The sequence below is a fragment of the Stegostoma tigrinum genome, chromosome 11 (genome assembly GCF_030684315.1).
Source record: "Stegostoma tigrinum isolate sSteTig4 chromosome 11, sSteTig4.hap1, whole genome shotgun sequence".
In the NCBI taxonomy this organism is placed as follows: Eukaryota; Metazoa; Chordata; class Chondrichthyes; order Orectolobiformes; family Stegostomatidae; genus Stegostoma; species Stegostoma tigrinum.
Window position 1 is genome coordinate 25801287 of NC_081364.1, and position 22723 is coordinate 25824009.

General features: G+C 40.5%; 1 protein-coding gene across 4 annotated transcripts in view; it reads right to left on the bottom strand.

Moving 5' to 3' along the window:
* The window catches only part of iqsec1b (IQ motif and Sec7 domain ArfGEF 1b), a 427454-nt gene that overhangs the window by 173180 nt on the left and 231551 nt on the right, over positions 1-22723 (bottom strand). The gene's annotated exons all lie outside the window — the stretch shown is intronic.

Sequence of the window (22723 nt, forward strand, 5' to 3'; positions counted from 1 at the left end):
GGATTTATATCTAAACTAGATTGAAGTGGTGATTACATATATTTGTTACATATTTTCATTGTCAACTTAGATCACTGGAATTCCACAATGATGACCTCTATACTTCTTGCTGAAACAAAAGTTTATTTTCCACTCACTTAAAATAACACTCAATCCCATCTTACAGCCATAGCATGAGGACATTTTTTGGGTGGGAATTTAAGATATGCCCTTTCTTCAGCCTCTGTCATATGCGATTGACAATGAACTTGACAGGTTGTAAATTGCTTTGATTATGGTTAAAAGCATCCTGTGTATTTAATTTATTCAATAAACCTCGTCACATTAGTTCAACTGAAACTACTGATCCTTTTTTCACATTTTCAACCCAGACAACACTTATACCCGTCTAAAATGAGCCATTGGTCCAAGTCAATTCGTTTAAGAAGGGATTTTTCATGGTTGGTTTATATGCGACTGTCTATGGTACTTGCTTCCAGTTGGCATACGAAACATGATGATCAAGTCCTCTGAGTTATTTGTTCTCTCTTCTAAATAAGAAACATCTGGTGTGTTTTATAGCAATGATTTCATTGTTTCATTTAACAGAGTTAACTGAATTTAAATCTACTGTTGACATACTCCACACCCATACTGTTCAAATAATTTGATATTTTCCACCTTTAAAAGCTGAAAACCATTAGTTTAAAAACAGGCTATTAGCCTAATGCAGAGCACAAACATTTCACTAAAAACCTCACACCCTTCCTCAGCGGTATTTTGACAGCACTTTATGCAGCTGGGTAAGTGGTGTTATTATGCCGTCTTTGTCTCCAACAGCTGAGCTTCCAGTTTCCTCAGGCTTTCCTTTAGGTGATACCAGATGACAACATGCAAACCCTTATTGTGGTAAACATTCAACTTGGACTAAGATTTTCAGTTACAACATTAAACTGTCTAGATGGAGGCAGACAGATCATCCAGATCAAGATCTAATTTATTGCATTACACCATGATAAATGTTCAGAATACTTCTAAAACGTTGTTTATCCAGGATCAAAATGACAGTATAACCACATTTTACTATTTTAGAAATAGCTCTACAAAGTGACACAGCTAGAGGTTCATTATGTAAATTAGAAGCATTGTATCCAGATAGAGAATAGTCAGTAGATGTCAAGTTTGTAGTTTAAGCAAACATACAATTCATAAAATGGATTTGTTCTAAATAATCTCAATCTAAAATCTGTGTTCAGCTATCTGACCCATAAATTAGGAGCTAAAAATTATCAAAGCCATTTTTGACCAATGCACACGACATGAAGTAAATTCAACAAAGTGAATTTGTGGTACAACTGACAAATTGCTATGTCCAGTGACTAAATGACTAAAGCACAGCTCAAAAGGTGAAGGTGAAGGTTAAGTCAGAGTCGTGTAGGGCTGCCTTCATTAGAGAGACATATGGCTGGCGGTGGTTTAACCCAAGGGTCATCAAACCTCAAGCAAGGGGATAGGTGGAGGAGAAGTAGAGTCCCTCACGGTAACCTCAGCTGGTGCAGGCAGTAACTCAAAATGTCAGCTGCCCATTTTTTGAATATAAATCTTGAAATAATATAAGCTATTTAGGTGCACAATTTTACTATCTACAATTATTTTTAATTATTTGTGCTGTAGTAATCAATTTATTTAAAAACAAAAATATGGCTCAATGATGGAGGAATCAATGAAATACAATGTGCAGTCAGTATTGGGCAGCTGACCAATAAGAACCAATACTTCAGAAACTAAAACAGGAAATGCTGAAGAGACCCAGCAGGTCCAGCAGTATGTGAGAACAGAGAAACGGAGACAATGTTTTGAGTCCAATTCACCTCTTCCTTAAAACTTGAAACTAAAACTTCGCATTTGAACCGAACAGGAAATACCCTGACTCATTACTTCTCCATAGAAATAAAAATGGTGATGTGGGAAGGGGGTATCATTTGTATTGTCTGTATTTCCAGAACACACTTTCAGCGAGTTACTGAAAGTAGTCACAGCCTTTTTAATTTTATCCAATGCATTAAAATCATTCAATTGGATAAACAGAATACCTTTCCCTTTTGGGTTTTAGGATGACAGCATCCCATAATTTCTCAATATATAACTTTTGGCAAAATTATGTATAAATTTCTGCATGGAAGCTGCTCAAATTATTTGCGGAAAATCCATTTTCACGTGAACCACAGTTTTAAAAGGTGTAGCTCAGATTCTCTGAAATTAGCCTCTTAAAGACTTACTTTATGTTTGCATTGAATAGACCTGTGCAAGTGTTTCATGATAAAGATCACATCACTTCAGCAAGCCAGGAGCCATATTAGTACCATACAATATAGATTGTGTATATTCATTTACACATAGTTACTCAGGTTATCCGCTGTGCACACAACTATTCTCGTGCATTAGCATACACATGCACATTGTAATCGGCTGCTCATTTGGATGACGTTTCTTCTCCAGGAGTGTCATTCTCGTGCCACTTGATGGTGTTGTAACAATCACTGCTCCATGTCCTTTGCTGTGGTGCTACGGACTTTCAGAATTATTGGGTGATCTGTTGTCTGTACAATGACAAATCCATATAGAAACAGTAAAGTGGAAAAAGTGTGGGCCATTTGAAGCCTGCTCTGTCATTCAATATGATCATAGCTGATCATCTTATTCAGCACCCTGTTCTTGCTTTTGCTTCATACCTTTGACCCCAAGAACTAGATCTAACCCCTTCTTGAAAACAGTCAGTGTTTTTGGCCTTAACCAAAGAGAATTCCACAAGTGCACCACACTGGAAGAAGGGCTTTCTCATCTCAGTTTTAAATAGCCTATCCTGTAACTTTAGGCTGTAATAGGTAGTTCTTGCTTCTCAGTCATTAGGAACATCCGTACTGCATCTACTCTTTCCAGTCCTGTTAGCATTTTACAGATTTCTAGGAGAGTCCCCTTCAATATTGTAAACTCCACCGAACATAGTCCTAAATATTGTCCAACAAAGCCTCTCTTCAATCGTGCCATCCCAGGAATTAAACTGATTAGCTTTTGCTGCAATCCCTTCATTGTCAGAACATGTAACTTCGGATAGGATGGCCAAACTGCATACAATACTCTAGATATAGTTTTATCAAGGCCCTGTACAAATGCAAGCCATCCCTGCTCTAGTACTCAAATGCTCTTGCTGTGAAGGCCAACATACCATTTCTGCCTTTACTGCCCACTGAATTTATGTACTTATTTTCAGCAACCGGTATACAAGAACTCCCAGGTCTCACTGCAACTCCCCTTTTCCTGATCTAATTACTATTCTGATAATCTGACTTATTGTTTTTGCGTTGAAAGTGGACAACCTCACATTTATCTACATCAGACTTCAACTGCCGTGCATTTTACCACCCAGTCTTTCAACTTGGCTGAACCATACTGAAACATCTTTGCATCTTCCTCACAGCTCATCCTCCCACCAAACTGTATCATCAAACTTGGAGATATGACATTTAGTTCCCTGGTCTAATATCATTAACATACATTGTGAATAGCTGGAGTCCAAGGACTGAACCTTGTCGTACCCCAGTAGTCTGCGGTTACAACTCTGAAAATAACCTTGCATCCAAAGTAGTGAAGATTTTTCCATTTGCAAGTTATGAAAACACTCCTTTCATGACTCATGTGGGACAAACAAAATATTTTCAGTGCTTTATTTTGATGCATACTCTTACTTTTCCAGGTTGTTTCAGAGAACGTAGAACAGTACAGCACAGTACAGGCCCTTCAGTCCACAATGGTGTGCCAATCTATTGTCCTACTCAAAGATCAATCTACCCAACACACCCCACTGCCACCATGCTGCTAACCTGCTCTGTCAGAACGTTTTATTAAAAAAACCTTCCTTCTTCTCTACCTCTATCTTGTCTTTCAGGCTGGCTTTGAGGACAGCTGGAACATTCCTCAGCAGATAGTGAATCGATCTTAGACTGTCATCGACTCTGAAATGACATTTGCTAAGACAAACTAAACATTTAAAACAACTGACACAGAATCCACAGCAATTTGTGAAATAGAGTTACAAATGTCTAACATCCTTTGTGTGCAGAAGTGCTTCCTAACATCTCTCCTGAAAGAAGATAACAAAGTGTGGGACTGGATGAGCACAGCAGGCCAAGCAGCATCTCAGGAGCACGAAAGCTGACGTTTCGGGCCTAGACCCTTCAGAGAGCTCTCTGAAGGGTCTAGGCCCGAAATGTCAGCTTTTGTGCTCCTGAGATGCTGCTTGGCCTGCTGTGTTCATCCAGCTCCACACTTTGTTATCTTGGATTCTCCAGCATCTGCAGTTCCCATTAACTCTGATCTCTCCTGAATGGTCTGGCCTAATTCTCAGACTATGCTCCCTTATTCTAAAATCCCCATCACCCTGAGTTAATATCTTAAAGACTTTGATCAGTTCACCCCTTTTCCTAAGTTCTGGAGAAAAGAGGCCTAACTTGTAATAATCCCTACTCATAACATAACCCCTGAAGTCTAGGTATAATTCTTGCAAGCCTACATTGTACACCCTTTGAGACCAATAAATCCTTCTTACGGTATGTCCCAGGTCTGTTCTCAGTACACCAAGTGGGGTCTAACCAGGGTTAGATAACTTCAGCATCCTTGTACTCCTCTGTCTATAAAAGCCAGCACCCCATCAGCTTTCCCGATTATTTTCTGCACTTGTTCATTTTAAAGATGTATACACCTGATCCCCAAAGTCTCTGAGCAGCCATTGGATGTAACTTGATACCATCTAGAAAGAACCTTGATCTGTACTTCTCCAATCCAAAATGGATAACCTCTCAATTGCTTATGCTGAACTCCATCTGGCAGTTTTGTCCATTCATTTCATCTATCAATACCCTTTTGCACTTTTACGTTATCATCCACATGGTCTACAATGCCACCTAAGATTATCTCATCAGTAAATCTGGATATATAACTTTCTATGCCATTATTCAAGTCATTACCTTTTGATGTGAGATTATTTGAGGCCCAATCACAGATCCTTGTCTGATACCACCACCAACTTCAGTACCTACTCTCATTCCTAATGAGATGTTCGTGAGATAACATCCCATTAACTTCTCACTACTTTCTGACTCACCTGCCATTGAACCATGTCAGTAATTTGCCTTCAGTTCTGTGAGCTTATCAAATGTTGTCTGGAAGTCCATTTAAACAACATCCATGTACCTTTTTCCTGTCTGCTTCCTTAGTCACCTCTTCAAAAATTCAAGTACGTTTGTCAGGCATGACCTACTTGTCATGAATCCATGTTGACTCTCCCTCATTAAAAATTTTCAGTTAAAGAATTCAGTTACCCCATCCTTGATTACAGAATCTGCAACAATTTCCCTACTCTAGATGTCAGACTAAATTTCCCCACCACAGATGTCAATGTTCTCCAAGACCTGTTTTGTGGTCAACTGTTTACGGCGCTGAGACACACTGTAAATCTCTTGTGGCACTGTGGAGGGTCACCAACCCAAGCTTTAGTCTTCCTCTAGCTGGGTTGAATGGTTTTTGCTTGATGCCCTTGTTTCAGATTTTCTCACTTGTTAATGCAGAAGATTTTCAAACTAATTTTCATCCTTAATAGTAAGAGCAGAGACAAAATATTTTTCAATTTCATCTGCCATTTTCTTTCTACCTATGATCAACCCTCCACTCTAATGTCCTAGAGGACAAAATACTTTATTTACTGTTTTGATCTGACATTTTCAATTCTTCTGACATCTGCAGAAACTCTTGATATCCATTTTCTTATTTCTAGCCAGCTTCCTCTCATCCTTTAATTCCTTCCCCCTCATTAACATTTAGTTATTTTCAATTGCTCTTAATATTTTGACTTGTTATCTAACCAGTCCCTCATCTTGGCTCAGTTATATACCTTTTGCTTAAGTTCAATGCTTCCCTCCTTTCTTTAGTTAACAATTAATTGTTTAGAATTTCTCTTCATAGTAAGAATGTACTTTGATATTTGTGATTGCCTCTGGAACCCACTCCATTATTCTACATGGCCAGTAACCTCAACGCCATTTTCCTATACTGTCTCATATTTCTTGATGTTAGCACATAGATCAAAAACTACACTGCACATGCTCAATGACTTCACATCCTCAACACTCTGAGGCAGAGAAGTGTAAAGATGCCCACTGAGTCAAGAGACCTTTGCTTATCTCAGGAAAAGGTGATGTTGATGTACTGTTATTGGATTGCTCGTGACACAGATTCAAATCCCATTATGGAAAATGGTTAAATTTTAATTCAGTAAAAAAATGGAAGTAAAAACTAATCTGATAGTGACCACATAACCATTGTGTATAAACCCATCTGGTTAAAGAAGGGAATCCATCGTCCTTACCTGACCTGGCCTACATATAACTCTAGAACCACAGCAACGTGGTTGATGCTTAACTATGCTCCGAGTAATTAAGAATGGGCAATAAATACTGGCCTCACCAGTGATGTCCACATCCCATGAACAAAAAAAAGGCTTGTTCTTTATTCAGAGGCAGCACTCCCTGTGGTCTAAACTCACCAGTCAAAGGAAAAACCCTTGCTGCACAATCTGTCTAACTCTTTAAGCATGTTCTAAGTTTCAACGAGATCATTTTCATTATTCTAAACTCCAGAGAAAATCCAAGTCCAGTGTCCTTACAGCAGAATCCTGCCATTCCGAAAATTAATCTGATGAACCTCCATGGTACTCTCTCTGGCAAGTACATCCTTCTTTAGAGAAGGGGATTAAAACGACACAAAACTCCAGGTGCCATCCCATCACTATTGTACAATAAATCTTTATTCCTGTACTCAAGTCTTCTTGTAATGGTCATATGATTTTCCTTCTGTATTGCTGTATCTACATATTAGCTTCCTGTTTCTAATTAACAAAGATACTCAGGACCCTTTGGACATTCCCAATCTCTCGCCCATTTTAAATACACCGCACCTCTGTCCCTTCTACCGAAGTGGACAACTTCACATTTATCCACATTGTATTATACCTGCAATCTTCTGGCATGCTCATTCAGTCTGTTTAAATTCCCTCAAAATGTTCTTCGCATTTATCTCAAAACTTGTATTCCCATCTGATTTTGCCTCATCCACAAACTGGGAAATATTACATTGGCCCCAACATCCCAACCATTAATAATAATGGGAACTGCAGATGCTGGAGAATCCAAGATAATAAAATGTGAGGCTGGATGAACACAGCAGACCCAGCAGCATCTCAGGAGCACAAAAGCTTTTGTGCTCCTGAGATGCTGCTGGGCCTGCTGTGTTCACCCAGCCTCACATTTTATTATCCCAACCATTAATACAAGATTTGAATAGCTGGCACCCAAACACTGATATTTGTACTACTACTTTCATCACAGCCTACACAATAAATTCAGTTACTAATTGAATTAAAAATGATAGAATCCCTACAGTGCAGAAAACAGGCCATTCAGCCCAACTAGTCTACACTGACCCTCGGAAGAACACCCACCCAGAACCATTTCCCTGTAATCCTACATTTCCCGTGGCTAATGCACCTAACCTACACATCACTGAACACTACGGCCAACCCTTCCAGCTTGCACATCTTTGGACTGTGGGAGAAAACCAGAGCACCCACAGGAAATCCTTGCAGACATGGGGAACATGTGCAAGCTCCACACAGATAGTTGCCCAAGGATGGAAGTCAGCCCAGGTCCCTGGTGCTGTAAGGCAACTGTGCTAACCGCTAAACCCCACGCCAACCTCCTTTTGATAAAACAGTTCTTTTCGATGAAAGGTTGTGGCAACTATCCTATGCCAAAAAGTAAACCAAGCTTGCAAATTATGAAATCAACACTATTCCAATTAAAAAATCACTTGAAAGCAATGATCGAGTGTTGTGCTTTGGAATAGGAGAAAGTCAGATCAAGTTTAGTCCTGAATCAGCAGCAAATATGCACTTAAATTCTGCCATCCCATTCCTGATGAAATCCACAGAATTTTATTTCAGAAATATAGACTAAAGCTCCATTGAAACATTGGTTGTACGCCACCCTTCATACTTTGCCTCTCTAAATAATTGGCAGTGAAATATAAATGCCCTCCTTCAGTTACATGGAAATGAAAAGCAGGTTACTCCTGATACTTTATTTTTAAAAAGTTATTCAAATCAAAAATTGACAAAGTAGGAATTCAGAGCTTAAAAAACAAGTTTACACAATTTGATACACATTATTGTTTAAACCACTACTGCGTTCAGTGACTGCAGAGTAACTCATCACATTCTGCACAACAACTCCCTCTAGCTGAATATATTTTATATTTTCACTGCCTTCAGTAAGACTAAATCTATTTAAAATGCACATGAATCCAAGTTGCAAAGTCAAACAAGTAGGCATCTTCAGAAATAAACAGCTTCTTCAACATTCAAATGTGGATACAGGCAGTTTCCATGTGCACAAATCCCTCAACTTCCCTGTCTACACACAAATTTAAAATAGCACAAAATGTGATTTTGAGAATTGGCAACAATTGAATGCTTCAAGTTTCTTTCACAATCCAATTAAAACCACAATACCTTTTGAAAAAATTGTGGATTTTGATTGGTATCTTTCTCTATCAGTGATGCCAAACAATTCCTGTGGAATTCAAGCTACACTTTCTCACCTATGGAGACTCATTCTTAGCCAACAATGCTACCCCTCACACACTCAATATTCTTGGTATTAGCCATAGTCTCTTAAAATTCACTGTTATTGATTTTTCTTCCCAAACATGGGGAGCTCCCCCCCAAGCCCACATACGACTGTATAATCTTTATTCCTGTAGGTTGTATAATCATTCCTTCATTGTTGCCCAGTCAAAATTGTGGAACTTCAATCCTAGCACAGTGTGGTGTGCCTACTCTATGGACTGTAGTAATCCCACGCAGAAGCTTACTGGCTCAAGGACAATCATGGATGGTTAAAAGTGGTGTCTTGGCTAGTGATTCCTACATCATATGAATGAATAAAAACTCCACAGGTAAAACCAGTTAACAGGTAGTATACTTGGAAATGAATATACTGGTCATATGGGAGCTCAATTTTGAAGTACAAAAGACAAGTCATATAGAATTCACAGAATCCCTAGTGTGGAAACGGGTCCTTCGGCCCTACAAGAGCACACAGACACCTTGGAGCATCCTACCCAGACCCATCCCCTTATAGCCCAGCTAAGCTACACATCCTTGAAAACTGTGGGCTATTTAGCACGGCCAATCTACCAAGCCTGCAGCTCTTTGGACTGTGGGAAGAAACCGGAGCACCTGGGGGAGACCCACGTAGGCACAGGGAGAATGTGCCAACTCCACATAGACTCAGACGCTCGAGGATGGAATTGAACCCGGGTTCCTGGCGTTGTGAAGCTTCAGTGCTAACCACTGAAACACCGTGCCGTCCCACCCATGATATACTGCTTTTTTTTTCCCCTCCTATCAACTAGACCAGTCGTCGCTTTTGTAAATGTTAATTGAGCTTGAATGCGCCTTCTTAAATTCAGACGAGTTAGCCTTAATATTAAAAGTCACTTTTTTAATCATTTCTTTACTGGATCGGTTGAAGTTGTTTCAAAGGTTTCTTGCTGTGTTTTTCAATAAGGTCCTGATTTGTGTCATCCAAATATAAACTCCATGTTTTTTAATTGAACAAACAAATAGCTGGCTCAGAGCTACTCAGCGTGGCATTACCTGCAGTTTATACGCAACACAGCACAGGTATTTGGGGTAAACATTTGTGTTTAATTGACAGACATTGATTTTAACTGCAAGCCTCCTCAATACCAATGACATTTCTTTATTCAGAGTTGTCACTTCCATGTAAGATTCAGGAGGTTGAGTTTTAGTTCGCATTCCAAATAATTAAAATCAGTTTTAAATTTAGATAAATGAACAGGGTGAAAAAGGGAGATACAACTATGCAGTATTACAACATAAAAGACATTATTTATGCATAATTATTTGTTGCATACTTCCAAAAGGAAGACAGACAATCTATATAAGGAACCATAATCCTGCATACTTTATGTATCCTTCAGATTAACTAGGATTACACAGGATGCAATGACACTAAATCAGGCCTTTTGGCCTCGTCAAATATTCAGCAAAACACTGAGTATCATCATCGCATGACTGTGTAAGAATAACTTCCCATTCATTTTTTTGAAATTCAGAGTTTGTGTCAAAGATGGTTTTGTGAATTCAGAGCCCGTTTCAGGCAAGGATTTAATTTGGCATCAGTTCAAAAGGGTGCCTGAATACAAATCAACAGAAATGTCATCAAACAAGTTATGCATCCGTTAACTTTGAAGATTTCTCAAAGTGAACCAGGAAGTAAGCAGTAAAAAGTTAAATAAATAGCTGGAATATAAAATTAAAATTAAAATAAAAGCAGAGATACCAAACAAGCTTCCTTTTTAAAAATCTGATTTATCATAATTAGACATTTAATATTTCAAAATTATGGCAGCAGCTTTGCAACAGTATTAATTTAGTACAGCACCCAATTACTCCTCAAAGAACAAGGCACAGCATTTTCAAGTTTGACTCTGAAAGTAGTATTTTTAATACAACCTGTTTGGATATGTTATGGCACACCTCTGGCCAGAAGGTCTAACTGGAGTCCCCCAGTGCCCTAGAGGTAAGGCCTCAGGGCATTTTTTTTTTTAAAAAGCACTGATATCACACAAGTGGAAACGCTCATCAATTTAAGTGTTCCCTGCAGATTTCCACCTGTAGGAGTTTCCACATAACATACAAAGAAGCAGGTAAAGTTTGGGCCCATGTGGGTACTCATGGCCGCCCCTTTTGTCTGTAGGAAGTGGGAGAAGTTGAAAGACAAGTTCTTAAGGGTAAAGACGAGTTCGGTTGTAGATAAGGGTGTCGATGGATAGAGACTGGTCAGAACAGTCCGTCTTCCGCAGCTACACTAGCACTATCCTCCACCTCTTCCTCGATTACAGAGATGACCGTATCAGCGTCACCTCGTGCTCCCACGAGGAGCTTGAACAGTTCATCCACTTTAGTAACACCTGTCACCCCAACCTTAAGTTCACCTGGACCATCTCTGATACCTCCCTCTCAATCATGGACCTTTCTGTCTCCATCTCTGGTAACCACCTGGAAACCGATGTCTATTTCAAACCCCCACTAACTCCCACAGCTACTTAGAATAAACCTGCTCTCAATCACCTTCCTGCAAGAATGCTATCCTCTATTCCCAATTCCTTCACCTCCGCCTCATCTGCTCCCAAGATGAGGCATTCCACTCCTGGACATCCCAGATATCCTAATTTTTCAAGGACCACAATTTCCCCTCCGCAGTGGTCGAAAATACCCTTGACCGCACCTCTTGCATTACCCACTCAGCCGTCACAACCCCTCCCTGCAATAACAAAGACAGAATTCTCTTTGTCCTCACGTATCACCTCATCAACCTCTGGATCCAATGCATCATCCTCCGGCACTTCTGCCGCCTGCAATCTGATCCCACTACCAAGGATATATTTGCCTCCCCACCCTTCTGTGCCTTCTGAAGTGCCCACTCTCTCCGTAACTCCCTTGTACACTCAACACTCCCCACTAGCCCCACCACGCCTGGCACTTTTCCCTGCAACTGCAGGAAGTGTACATCTGCCCCTGCCCCTACACCTCCATCCCAAGCCCCAAGAAAACCTTCCACAACAAACAGATGTTCACCTGCACATCCGCTAATGTGGCAGATTGTATCCGCCGTCCCCGATGTGGCCGTCTCTACATCAGAGAAACTAAGTGGAGGCTTGGAGACCGTTTTGTGGAGTACCTACGCTCAGTTCGTGACAACGACAACACCTCCCAGTCGTGAACCACTTCAAATCCCCTTGCCACTCGTTGGATGATATGTCCATCCTGGGCTGCCTCCAGTGCCACAATGATGCCACCCAAAGACTGGAGGGACAGCACCTCTTATTCCGCCTGGGAACCCTGCAGCCCTATGGTCTCAATATGGACTATACAAGCTTCAAAATCTCCCCACCCCCGACCTCATCCCAAAACCAGCCCCCCTCTCGTCCCCGTCTCCTTGACCTCTCTGTCTTGTCTCCCACCTATCTGCTCCTCCCACCTGACTGCCCAACCCCCGTCCCAACCCCCGTCCCACGCTGGCCTGTGCTGGTTCCTCCCTGTCTCCTTGACCTGTCCATCATCTCTCCACCTATCTGCTCCACTATCTACCTTCTATCATCCCCGCTGTCTATTGATTTGAGAATTCCCTTCCCCTCCTGCATTTCTGAAGAAGGGTCCAGACCCAAAACGTCAGCTTTCCTGCTCTTATGCTGCCTGGCCTGCTATATCCTAGGTCATGCACTACCCTGTCCCTGTAATTTATGTTGCAATCTACTGCAAATTGGTATATAATTACAGCTAGAACAGGCCTTCTTCCAAGAAATCAGGTATTATTAATAGTAGAATCCTGATTAAAACAGTGCTTCATTCCTTTCCTCACCTGTTTTCCATCCAGGCAAGTACAAGTCAAAATGGCCATTTGAACAAACAGCAGCTAGGAGTTTGCAGGGTTAGGTGTGGCAAAGCTTTCATTGTTCATTATGATTACAACTTTGAAACTGACTGCAGTTGCAGATGTAACAAGCTGTTAAGTTAAATGCAATGTGGAATTTGATATTAGTGAATCCCAGTTTCTCCGGGGGTCCACCTGCTGTAGAATACACCTGCTGTTACCCACCTTCTTGCAGGAATCTGCTGTTCCCAACGTGGTCTCCTGTACATCAGGGAAGCCAAGCGGAGGCTTAGAGACCGTTCTGTGAAGCACTGACACTTGGGTCATGACAAACGACAACACCTCTCAGTCGCGAACTACTTCAACTCCCCCTCCCACTCCTTGGATGACATGTCCATCCTGGGCCACCTCCAGTGCCACAACGATGCCACCTGAAGGCTGGAGGAACACCACCTTTTACGATTGCCTGACCCCCTCTATTTATTTCAGAGCACGCCTCTTCCCATCCCCCATTTCTGTCGAGGGATCCACTTTCCTGCTCCTATGCTGCTGCCCGGCTTGCTGTGTTCATACAGCTCCACACCTTGTTATCTCAGACTCCAGCATCAGCAGTTCCCACTATCTCCAACCTGGGATACCATTGGATATGCAATGCACAAATAGATCCCTCTGCCCATTTCAGTCTTCATGTTCCATTCAAGCCTCATCAACTCCTCTCATTTAGAACTACCATTTAACCTTTTATTTCTTACTGTCCCAGGTGTTTGCCAAGTTTTCCGTTTGTTTCTGAGGGTTGAGCTATGGATCTCCATTTGATTGTTCAATGTCTCTCGGCAAAACAATGGCTTTCCATTGCCTTCTGCAAGATAGCTGACCAGGAAACATTTCCACTCTTCTAATATATCTGGTGATAAATAAAAAGGACTTAAAGACTGATAATCAACATTAACCAACTGGACCACATTACAAATGCACCTGGTCCAGCAACTGGTATTATAGAACATAAGAACTAGGAGCAGGAATAGGCTGGCCGGCCCTTGTAGTCTGCTCCACCATTCAAAATACTGAAAGTGGACTTTCTGGCCCAGAGGCCAGACTATCACTGCACCACAAGAGCTCCTTAAGCGTCTTACTGTACTAGTCTTTGGGTGAAGCAACTCCTTCCGACTTCCCATATGGATTTCTGTGTTTATCTGACGTGAATCACCTTGATTTAAGCCTCTCCCCACACATTCTCTGTACACAGTTTATTAAAACCTCTCAAATTTAAAGTTCTCTATTAGGCCATCTCTCTGTCAATCTATCCCTGACAATTAACACACACACACACATATTCTGGATTCATGCTTGTAAACTTTTTTTGCCTACTCTGTCCTTTTTATAATATGGTGACCAGAACAGCACTACACCAACCAATTTACATTTAGTACGAATTCTCTGCTTTTTATATTCTATTCTCTAAAAATAGTACTGAATCCTTGGTTTGCTTTCACCATTGATTTGCTAACCGGTGACACAAATGTAGTGATTGATGTATTTGTATTCCAAGACCCATTATATGCTTTATCCTACCTTGATGTGCAACTTCCAAATAATAAGTTAATTTACTGTATGTCCTACCAAATTGCTGACATTATTCAGTACATTTAAGTAATAGCTAATGTGGCATGTTGTGGCCTAAAACGAACTGTAATGGAATGACACATCAAATGATGGTGATGATTTCATAAAACTAGACAAGTTTTCTCATGACTCATCATAACAAGATGCTGACACCTGTTATCCACTATTTAGTGACAATGTATACAGCTGAGTTCATGTTGACCTTTCTTAAAACCCTAACTAGCATATTCTTCTCTCAATTCTATCAGATTTTGTCTCACTGCACTTCAGAAAACAAATTCATAACTTCAAATCATGACAATGGAGGCCATCTATGAACAATACTTGAGCATCCCAAATTCAATAGGTGTGAAAGAGGAAGTAGTCAGTGAAAGATAAATTTGTGTTATCCAGCATTAAGAGATGAACAGATTCACGAAGAGAATGGAGGGTCATGGTTACAATGTAAAAGTCAATACAATCTCTAAAATAGAACAACTCTGCTCACACAGCTAATTTTTCTTTGCATCTAAAATTCCTAACTAGGATTGGAACTGAATTCCAACAGGTTTTGAAAATCTGACCATGAGCTCAATGTCATAGATCAGCCGTACCTCAAAGAATGACAAGCAGCAATCTGCAGATTTCAACCTGCAATGATTGAAACATTACTTAAATGAAGTCAATCTATGTTGCAAGAATACAGCAGAATGTTTATTAATTTATCACAAACAAAAATATCCAAATTCAGAGCAAGACTAAGCTTTTTGGTCCCATAAACCTGTTTTGCAATTCAGCAAGATCACTCTTGATCTGACTGTGGCTAAACCCCACTTTCATGTCTGTGCTTATACCTTTGACTCCATCCTAAGATAAGAATCCATCTGATGAGAGTTTTGCCCACAGTAAGGTATTTCACCTGATATGAAAATACTGAGTGTGGGCATTGTGGTATTTAACAGTCCAACAGGTGTTTATTACAGCTGGTGACTACATACGTACAACATATTCACAAGCATATTTATGTCTGGGCTAAAGCTGAGTTATGAGGTTTCAAAGAGCAGCATGTTGTCAATAGTATCTCATGCTTCAAAATGAACCCCAGCAGAGACCTTTATATCATCAGGTCCCAGATGCAATATTGTCATAAAAATGTCTCTTAAAAAGATGCACTGATATACTGACCATGAGACACAAGACAAAACTCTCTACTTTTGTCTTAAAACTATTGAGTACTTTTCTCCACTGGGGAAGAGTTCCAAAGATACAGTGACTCTCTGCCTATTGCCACATAATATTGAGGCTATGAAAACAGTTGTTCTCAGTGGATTTTTAAAATTCATACTTGAACTCTTCCCAATAAGGTTTAATGCACATATATATGCACACGCACAGAACTCTATAATATAAAGGAAAAAGTAACAGTTTTTTCTACCTAAATATTCCTAAGTACTACATATCGCAGACCAAATGGCAATTCATTTCCTGCTTCTATTCATGTTCCCCATCTTCCATCCATACCTCTGCAGCTCCGAAAAATGCTATTCTTAAAATCCCTACAGTGTGGAAACGGGGCCTTCAGTCCAACAACTCCACACCAACCCTCAGAGCATCCCACCCAGACCCATTCCCCTATAACCGACATAACCTACACATCCCTGAATTGTACAGGCAATTTAGCATGGCCAATCCACCTAGCTGGCACATCTTCGGACTATGGAAGGAAACTCATGCAGACATGGGGAGAACGTGCAAACTCCCCCTGACAGTCGCCCAAGGGTGCGATCGAACCTAGGCCCCTGGTGCTATGAGGTAGCAGTGCTAACCACTGAGGCACTGTGCTGTCAAATTTTCCATCTCTCTTCCCTGTTCACCCAGGTTGTTTTGGTTAATTTCAAAACACTGCATGATTAGAAATGTAACAAACCAAATTGCGCGTGTTACCATGTGTGCATAGCCATGCAAATTAGCATGACAGTAGGAGAAAGGACATGAAAATAGCATAACTACAATTTCCCATCACCAACTACAATTAAATACAAAAAGCCACTCAGTTAGGTATTTTTTTTCTCTTTAATATCACAATGCTAAATTAGTAAGTCAGTTTCTGCTCACTTCCCAACATTCCATCAAACATCCAGGAAAACAAGAGACAACCGATTCAATTTGTCAAGTCTATGTCAGTTCTCAGTCAGCAGGGCAAATCCTGTCTTATCCCACTGCTCCAACTCCCTGGTCCTGCAAGCTTATTTTTCTTTAAGTGCTGTCAAGAAATCTTCACCAGCCCGACAATAAAATGGCAGTCATGCCAGCATTATCAATAAATTATGAAAATGCAATTTAGCAACAAAGCCTTCCTGACAAACAAGCAGCTCGGCAAGAATGTTAATATATCTGGTTTTTCAATTAAGTCTTTTAATTTATCCAGAATTAAACTAAGTAGAAATCCCATGTGAACAGGATAAAATGGAGGTAGCTTAATGAGGAAATAAATAAAAAAAAACTTATAAACAGTTGATGTTGTGGAGATGAAACAAAAGGAGTGGAGAAAGCATTTTGACATGGACTTTACAACAGGAACAACGGATGCACCATCAGTAGAATTGCTGAAAGGACTAAACTGGTTAGCCATTTGCAATGCCTGCACCTGTTTAAAACCAAAATCCAGACACATTGTAATCTGCCCTGCTATTCCATCTTTTGCACTGTGCCATTATGTCATCAAGATACTTTGCATTCATATACAAGAGTGTGAAGTTGGAAATGGTAGTACTGAGTCATTAGGTATTTTAGAGAGATGGTAAAGGGTCTTCCATCAACATTTAAATAATGTCAAACCTGTAGAATCAAGGAACTGCATGCTAATAATGTGTGTTTAAAAATTTGAAAACACATTCCTTCAGGTAATCATTGCCTCCACAGTTCCAGGGTCCAGGCTGTCAGAATAGTTGCAGGACATTCTTCTGGAGGACGGCAAGCAGCCAGATGTTGTGCTCTACATTGACACCAACAGTATAGGTAGGAAAGGGGATGTGGTTCTGCAGTCCAACTTTGGGATTTAAGAAGAAAATTAGCAAGAGCCACAAAGTAGTTATCTCTGGGTTACTCCCTGTATCACTGAAATTGGAGAAATTGAATGAATGTGTGGCTGGCAAGATGGAGAAGGGAAGGCTTCTGCCTAGCTTCCTAGGACTAGCTCTGGAGGAGATGAGTGCTGCACAAAGATGAATGGGCTGTTCTCAAATAATGCCAGTTCAGAGTTCCCTGCGGAGCATTTTTCTAGTGCTTCTGGGGGAGGTTATAACTCAATTTAGCAAGGCTATGGGAACCAGGAGAGAGACTTACAGGTGCACAGTGCCATGTAGAATGATGCTGTGGCAATACCACAGACTAAGTGAGGGAAGGGTGCTCAGGAAATATAGGAAAGGAATACAAGCACAGGAGTGGTATCTTTGGTTCAGGGTGGCATTGCAATGCTGGAGAAAGAGGATGTCTCAAGAGATTCAGGAGAGAATACAGCTGGCTAATGCTAAGGTAATAATATTGCTTGGTGTAGTTACTAGTGAGAGGATGTAGAGGATTAAATCTGAAAAAGGAAATTACACAAAAATGCAAGCATTACAGAATAGTTAAAGTGAGGGACTTCAATTATTTGTATGTAGGCTGGAATAGCGGTAGCGTATTGCATCATAACGTTGAAGATCATGGAGAAGGAAAATGGACAATCCAGATTAAAAATATTCAACGGGGAGAGAACATACTTAAAAGGGGGCAAGGTGGATTGGCCAGATAGATTGGAGCCAAAGGTTGATGGGAAGGGCTGTACCTGAACAATGGACTACCAAAGGAGAGAGAGTTCAAATACAGTGAAGGTACATTTCCTCAAGAGGGAAAAGGAAGGGAAATCTAATCTAGAGCTTCATGGATGAAAGGTGAGATGTAAACTGAAGAAAAAAATGTGCTCAGGAAAGATGTATGCTTTAAAATACAAATCAGAATGAAGTTTTATACAAAATATTCAGAAGGAAAGTGAAAGAGTAAATAAGAAAATCACAGCAGGAAAATTTTTTTTTAAAAATCACTGCTTTTGTCATAGAAGCCAAACGGTAACTGTGGAAGGGTTTTTATGACTGGAGGCATGCTTGCCTTCAGTCAGGGGAATGAGTATAAAAGTTGACAAGCCATTCAGAGTTGTATACAACTTCAGTTAGGCTGTGTGAGAGAGAGAGAGAGAGAGACAGAGAGACAGAGAGACAGAGAGAGAGAGAGAGAGAGAGAGAGAGAGAGAGAGAGAGAGAGAGAGAGAGAGAGAGAGACTGAGTGTGAGAGAGAGAGAGAGAGAGAGAGAGAGAGAGAGAGAGAGAGAGACACAGACAGAGAGAGAGAGACAGACAGACAGACAGAGAGAGAGAGAGAGAGAGAGAGAGAGAGAGAGAGAGAGAGAGAGAGAGAGAGAGAGTGAGAGAGAGTGAGTGAGAGAGAGAGAGTGAGAGAGAGTGAGTGAGAGAGAGTGAGAGAGAGAGAGAGAGAGAGAGAGAGAGAGAGAGAGAGAGAGAGAGAGAGAGAGAGAGAGTGTGTGTTGGGGAGGGGGGTGGTTTGGGTCACCACACTAATAGGAAGGATGTGGAGGTTTTAGAGAGAACGCAAGATAGGTTTACCAGGACATCGCCTGGGTTGGAGTATATTAGCTCTAAGGTAAGCTGGATAAACTAGGACTGTTTATTTTAGTTGAGTGTCAAAATCTAAGGGGTGACCTTATATAAAATTATGAGGGGCATGAATTGGGGGTGGACAGTCAGTCTTTTTCCCAGGTTGAAATTGTCATATATTAGGGCTTGTAGGCTTAAGGTCAGAGGAGAAAGTTTGAGAGAGATATGCAGGGCAAGTTCTTTACACAGACGGTGGAAGGTGCCTAGAACATGCTGCCAGTGGAGGTAGTAGAAGTAAATACAATAGGAAAGTTTAAGAGACATTTAGATAGACACATTAACAGGCAGGGAAGGACAGGGATATGGACCATATGCCAGCAGTTGGGATTAGTTTAAAATGGCATCATGGTTAGCAATGGCATGGTTGGCTGACATTTACTGTGTCATATTGTTCTACATTCTTTACAGAGGTGTCCCAAAGTCTTCTACAGACACAGACATAGTAAAAGGAGTAATGCCAAATAGGGACCAAGGAGATTTAAGCCTTGCGTCCAAAGACATGGCTTAGGTATTAAATGAGTTTTTAAAAAACCAGCAAGTACATATGCTATACGGTCCAAGGTGATAGAAGAGCAGGCTCTGAGAAGATTTCAAAAGTGACACGTTGGCGATATTGAATAAGTTATTCATTGACAAGGCACCGGACCAGATGGAATACATCCGAGGTAGTGCCCATTGTCTGTCAGTGTTCCCTTAACATGGTGCTGGTGCCAGAGGACGAGAGAACCGAGAACACTAAGCATGGTTCACAAACAGGTTGTAACAAAAACCCAGTTAGTTTAACTTTGTTAGTGGAGAAACTTCTAAAACAATAACACGAGATAATTTATAGTCACATGGACAGATGTGGGCTAATTAGAGACAAATAGCATGGATTTCTTCAGGAAAAATCTTATTCAACTAACTTACAGAAGCACTTTGAAGAGCTATCAGAGAGAGTTGATGAGGTTAATGCTATTGAAGTGGTGTACATGGACTTCCAAATGGCATCTGACAGAGCCACACAACAGGGTTGAGGTTATAGGGGACTTTAGCAAGGTGGATACAAAATTGGATGAGCGGTGGGAGGCAGACAGCAAATGGTTAATAGATATTTTTCCAGGTTGGAGAAAGGCTGTAGTGGAGTGCCCCAGTACACTGGAATCCTTGATTTTCCCGCTTTACATTAATTTATCTAGACCTTGCAGTGCAGAAGAAATTTCTGAGTTTGTGGATGACACAATATGTGAAGGCATTATAAACCAAGGAGGACTATTATTGAACTTCAAAGGAAATTGACAAGTTGAAGAAGTAGGCTGATTGGTGGCAGATGAAGTTCAGTGCACAGAAGTGCGACAGGATACATTTTGATACAAGAGAGCATGGAGAGACAGTACAAATGGTACTATGTAATGGAGGTACAGAAGAAGAGAGATGTGTTGCATCCATGCTTACATCATTAAGCTTAGTAGGACAGGTGGAGACAGTGGATAATAAAGCATTACTCACTATATCTGCATACTAACTTTTGTAGCATATGCACATGAACAACTAGATCCCATTATACTACAAAATTCTGCAGTTATTCTGTTTTTGTATTCTTCCTGTCCAATTGACCAACTTGACATTTTCTCTGATTATACTTCATTTGCCAGATTTTTTTGTGCATTCACTCAACCTACCTATATATGTCTGCAACCTCCCGAGGTCCTTGACACAACAGAGCTTCCTATTTTTGTCTCATCTGCCAATTTCGCTACAACTTTATTCCCCTAACATACATCGTTAATGTAAACTATAAAATCCCGAGTTCTGAGAGTAAACCCTTATGCAGGCACGTGCAATTAAACTTGGGAATACAAAAGGTTTCTGTTTCCTCCAGACATTACATTGCATTAGTCATTGCCAATGTACATGACACTCAGGTACCTACTCATTCGACCCCTGCTAAAGATCTCTTCGATAACTCAAGGTGGTGCACATTTAGGGACAAATGAACATTTAGTGATGTTACAAACAGATATTCATTACTGTTACCTTTCACCTCTCTTGCTCCTTGATGCTCCTAAACACTGTCAGTTGTGCTCAGTGACCATCTCTTGACAGTTTGCTGATGAGCAGCAAGAAAAAGGAAGAGCAGCTTTGAGTTGCAGAGGTAAGTCTCTAGACAGAGAGACGGTGCAAAGATGGGATGGCCGAAAGGAAGACCGGGAATGATGGGGAGAGGAAATTTTGGCAGGGAAGGGGAGGGTCAGAGGAAACAAATTCAAAGTGACTAATTGGTCATTGGACTCTACAATGCCAGTACAAATTGACAAAAATAAATGCCTGATGCTAAAGTAAATAGGGGACCTATTAACTAATCGATGTGGTAGTGGAACAACTCAAAGCTATTTGACTTAAAACAGGGACTTAATGTATTTTCAGAATCAAAGACATACCCAGCAGCTATGATTATCAGTAATTACAGAGCTAACATTTTCAGCAATTTCTCATTTCTCTATGATGTCAAATACTTCTGCAATACATTTGGAAATATTGATAAGGGGTATTGTTCTCTAGGTTTACCACAATCGTAAGTATATGCCAAGGTTTAAATTACGAGGAGAGGTTATACAAACTGAGGGATAGTAAGAACTGTTGATGCTGGAGTCAGGAGCAACTCAGCTGGATGAACACAGCAGGCCAGGCAGCATCAGAGGAGCAAGAAAGCTGACATTTTGGGTCAGGACCCCTCCTCCAGCCCCACACTGTTAAACAAACTGAGGCCGTGTCTCTTGGAATTTAGAATTCAAGATATTAAGATGAACAGATTGGACGGATAGCAACTTCTTCTGCTGCATAACAACTTGGACTAGACAGCATAATCTAACAGTTAGAACTAGAACTTTCAACAGTGAATTTAGGGAATACTCCCATACACCAAACAACAGAATCTGAAACTCTTTTTTTAAGCAACTACTGATGCATTATTAATTTTAATCTGAGAGTTATAGGTTTTTGTTAGTGAAATATACTAAAGGATACAGGGCAAAATGGGTATGTGAAGCCACATCACGAGTCAGCCATGATCTTATTTGGCACTGGAAGGAACTTGGTGTTGCGGGGGGGGGGGTGGGGGGGGGGGGTTGCTCAATGGCCTACTTCTGTTCCTATTAATGTTCAACAACTTTTTTTTCAAAATCCAAAAAGAGAGAGATTTATTTCAACCAAGTACAATAAAGCAGATTGCTTTATGCTTAGCCTGGATCTAAGCAGCTAAAGGTCATTTTTAATTTCTTTAAAATACAATAGCAGATGAATGGCATACTTAAAATAAATCAGATCCATATCTATTAGCAGGCATTCAATTACATGAATCTCCATTGTGGAAGCTAAAGTACCTCAAGTGAGCCAAATTTCAGAGCAGGATTATTACTCAATTGATTTTGAATCTACTCTTATTACTACAGAGGAATAAAAGGTGTCTCTAAGTCACCTTTCATCCCATTTCAAATCAGGCAGCCAATAACTTAAGAGATGCATGAAATACCTCAGAGATGGCACAGTGTTCATGACCAGAGAATATCCAAAGAAACAATATAAAATGCGTAACTCAAAAGTCAAGGTAAAGGCAACAAAGTGTATAGCTCGACATTGTTAGGCCTCAGACATTCTGTGCCTTTGGTCCAGCACTTCAGCCACTCCATAGACAAGCCCTTGCTTTCAAGGATCTACCGAAAGTTCTCACTTGACAAACATAGGGTACTGCAGAACATCCAGGCATGGAACAAAATATTCCCCATTACTGGTTATGTACAATCACTAAATCTTAACTTCAGAAGGCAGTAGACCCACAATTCAGCAGGGTATTGTCAGATGGTTTTGGCCACAGCAGATTTT